Source organism: Panthera uncia, chromosome B1, assembly GCF_023721935.1.
Source record: "Panthera uncia isolate 11264 chromosome B1, Puncia_PCG_1.0, whole genome shotgun sequence".
NCBI classification, from domain to species: Eukaryota; Metazoa; Chordata; class Mammalia; order Carnivora; family Felidae; genus Panthera; species Panthera uncia.
Window position 1 is genome coordinate 14,405,353 of NC_064811.1, and position 3,968 is coordinate 14,409,320.

Below are 3,968 nucleotides of genomic sequence, written 5' to 3' on the forward strand. Positions count from 1 at the left end.
ATCTCTGATACGGCTAACCACAGCAACATCACAGCCACAACTGTGATTTGTATTTCAGATATTGTATTTCTGAAAGTGACCTGAGGAGAAAGATCTATCTGATGTAACATATATCGCATATTATATACTGTGTACATTATATGTACTATATTATATACTTATATGTTTGTATATAAATATTTTGTTTATTTATTTTGAGAGAGAGAGTGTGAGCAGGGGGAGGGGCACCCAATTCGGGGCTTGATCTCAGGAACTGTAAGATCATGACCTGAGCTGAAACCAAGAGTCTGAGGCTTAACTGACTGAGCCACCCAGGCATGCCTATATATAAATCATTCTTATGTATGGTACATACAAATCTTATTTATATATGTATAGGTACATTATATATAATATAATATAATATATATTAATATAGTATTAATTAATATGTAATTATATGTAATTATATTATATTAATAATTATATTAATTATATTATATTATATATTATTATATGTAATCTTATTTTCAAGCCCACTTTTGATACTACTGCTAAATTTGAAATCAGTATGTTTGTAAAGAGAAAAACTGTTTTGAAATCTGAGTGTCTGGATTGTGGTTGTATTTGTATTAACTGCCTGAGAGCTGCTGTTTTGATATTACCTGGTTTAAAGATTATTTGTTTTATCAGCTTTTCGGGATACTATTTCATCTGGGCTAAAAAAGTTTCTTTGGAGAAGCACATTCTGACTTAACTAATATAGAATGGGGGCAAAGACCATCAGAGTCCACATGTTAGACAGAGGGGAATGATGCTGGGGGATTTTACTTTGTAATTTTCCTGGTTTTTATAGTGCCAGTCATTCTGAACTTCCCTTTCATTTTTTGGTCAGTTTATTTAAATACAGTTCTTCCCAAAAGAAGATTGATGAAAGAGAGTTATGGATCATTTTCAGTGATATATACAAGACAGCAGTCCAAGGGACTGTTAGATATGTCCAGATGCAGTCAATTTTATATAGGTATAGTTTTTGGCCAAATTATAAATCAAAAGAGGCATCCAGATGTGGTGGAAAAGACATGGGGATTTGGAGTCAGATAGAATTGGGTTTGATTCTTAACTCTACCGCTTGTGAGCTGGTGACCCCAAAGTTTTAGATTTCTCAGTTTTCTCATTTATGCTTAAGGACTTCAGTATTATTTCTCTGAGCCTCAATTTCTATACAGAGATAATTATACATCCTTGCTGTTAAGTATTAAATAAAATACTGCTGGATAATTCAGTCAACAACCAACTTGACTGAGATTTCTTTTTTTGACATTTAAAATAGAAACATCACTTTTATTCACAAGTTAGGGCCACAATGGACAGCTTCCAAGAAGTCCTAAGATAGTCCCAGGACAACAGAGTGTAAAATTGTAGCAGGCAGGTTAATACTCTTCACCCTTATCCTCTCTCTCAGCACTATTTGCTCCAATTTCTTCATACTCCTTCTCAAAGGCATGGGCCTCAGAAAACTCTCCTTCCTCCATGCCCTCATCCACATACCAGTACTCACAGGCATGCTTGGCATACATCAGGTCAAAGTTGTGGTCCAGGCGAGCCCTGGCCTCAGCAATGACTGTGGTGTTGCTCAGCATACACACAGCTGCCTGTACTTTGGCCAGGTCTCCACCAGGTACCACATGGTTGGAGGCTGGTAATTAGTGCCAACTTTGAAGCCAGTGGGGCACCAGTCCACAAACTAGATGGTACACTTGGTCTTGATGGTGGCAATGGCAGCATTGACATCTTTGGGAACCTCATCAGCATGGTACTACAGGCAGAAAGCCATGTATTTACCATGGCAAGGATCACATTTGGAGCCATCTGGTTAGCTGGCTCAAAGCATGCATTGGTGATCTCTGCTGCAGTAAGCTGTTCATGGTAGGCTTTCTCAGCAGAGATGACAGGGCATATGTGGCCAGAGGTAAGTGGATGCAGGGATCAGGCATCAGGCTGGTCTGGAATTCTGTCAGATCAACATTCAGGGCTTCCCTCCATCTGAGGGAAGCAGTAATGGAAGACACAATCTGGCTAATTAGGCGGTTAAGATTAGTACAGTTTGGGTGTTCAATATCAAGGTTTCTACAACAGATGTCATAGATGGTCTCATTGTCTACCATGAAGGTGCAATCAAAGTGCTCCAGGGTGGTGTGGGTAGTCAGGATGTAGTTGTAGGGTTCCACTACAGCTGTGGAAACATAAGGGGTTGGATAAAAGGAGAACTCCAGGTTGAACTTCTTGCTATAATCGAGAGAGAAACATTCCACCAGGCAGGTGAACATGGAACTAGTTTCCCCTCCAAAGCTGTGGAAAACCAAGAAGCCCTGAAGACCTGTGCACTGGTCAGCCAGCTTACGAATTCTGTCTAACACAAGGTCAGTGATCTCCTTGCCAATGGTGTAGTGTCCTCGGGCATCGTTATTGGCAGCATCTTCCTTGCTTGTGATGAGCTGCTCATGATGGAAGTACTGGAAGTAGGTGCCAGTGTGAACTTCATCAATGACTGTGGGTTTCAGGTCTGCAAAAACTGCCCTGGGCACTTGCTTTCCAGCACCCATCTCATTGAAGAAGGTGTTGAAGGAGTCATCTCCTCCCCCAGTGGTCTTGTCACTTGGCATCTGGCCATTGGGCTGGATGCTGTGTTACAGGCGATAGAGCTCCCAGCAGGCATTGCCATTCTGAACACCAGCCTGGCCAACATGTATGGAGATATACTCACACATGATTGAGACTTTTAGGGCTCCTTGGGGTTAGAGGAGGTGAGGGGACAATGACAAGGATCTCCCACTGACAGCTACCAAGGAGTCTGGTGGAGAAGTGACCTGAGATATTTTTTATATTGGATTCATACTTTTGAGTGATAAGAATTCTCTCCCTAATACAGTGCCAATTAGAATTGTTAAATCGTAGTCCAAGTTTTAATGAGATGAAAATAGCATAGGTTTTGGAGATAAGATTAAGTGGACATGAATTTTAGATTTTATTATTTTTTTATTAGGAGTTTATTTTTTTAAGAGCAGTTTTAGGTTCACAGCAAAATTGAGGGGAAGGTACAGAGAGTTTCCTATACCCCTGTGCCCCCACACATGAACACAGCCTTTCCCATTATCAATAGCTCCTAAGAGAGTGGTACATTTGTTAAAATTGATGATGAACATACATTGACACATCATAATTACCCAAAGTCCCTTGTTTACATGATTGTTCACTCTTAGTGTTAAACATTCTTTGTGTTTGCACAAATGTACAATGAAATTTATCTACTATTGGGTTTCATACAGAGTATTTTTCCTGTCTTAAACATCTTCTGTTATCTGTCCATCATTCTTACCCCTGACTCTAGCAACCTCTGGCAACCACTGATCTTTTTGCTGTCTCAATAGTTCTGCCTTTTCCAGAATGTCATGGTTGGAATTATACAGCATATAGCTTTCATGAATTGGCTTTTTTCACTTAGTAATATGCATTTAAGTTAATCTCTTAACTTAACAAGGTTTTGATAGCTCTTTTCTTTACTCAGCACTGGAGGTGACACTGTTTCCCCCTTACCCCCATTCACCTATTGAAAGACATTTTCATTGCTTTCAAGTTTTGGTAGTTATGAATAAAGCTACTGTAAACATTTGTGTACATGTTTTTGTGTGAATGTAAGTTTTCAACCCATCTGGGTAAATATCAAGGAGCAGGATTGCTCGATCATACGGCAAGAGTATGTTTATTTAGTATGAAACTGCCAGACTGGTTTCCAGAGTGGTTGTACCATGTTACATTCCCATAAACAGTGAATTAGAGTTTCTGTTACTCCACAACCTGGCCAGCAATTGGTTCTGTCAGTGTTCTGTAGGCTTTGGTACTTAGTCTAATAATCCAGAGCAAGTTAATTCATATATTGGCATCTCAGCTTCTTTGTTGGTAAAATAGGATGTACTGAACTTGAAGCT

The 3,968-nt window shown here is 39.5% G+C and overlaps 1 pseudogene; it reads right to left on the reverse strand.

Annotated features, from left to right (window-relative positions):
- Positions 1 to 1,412: 1,412 nt before the first annotated feature.
- Positions 1,413 to 2,759, reverse strand: LOC125922668 (tubulin alpha-1C chain-like; annotated as a pseudogene).
- Positions 2,760 to 3,968: the final 1,209 nt, after the last annotated feature.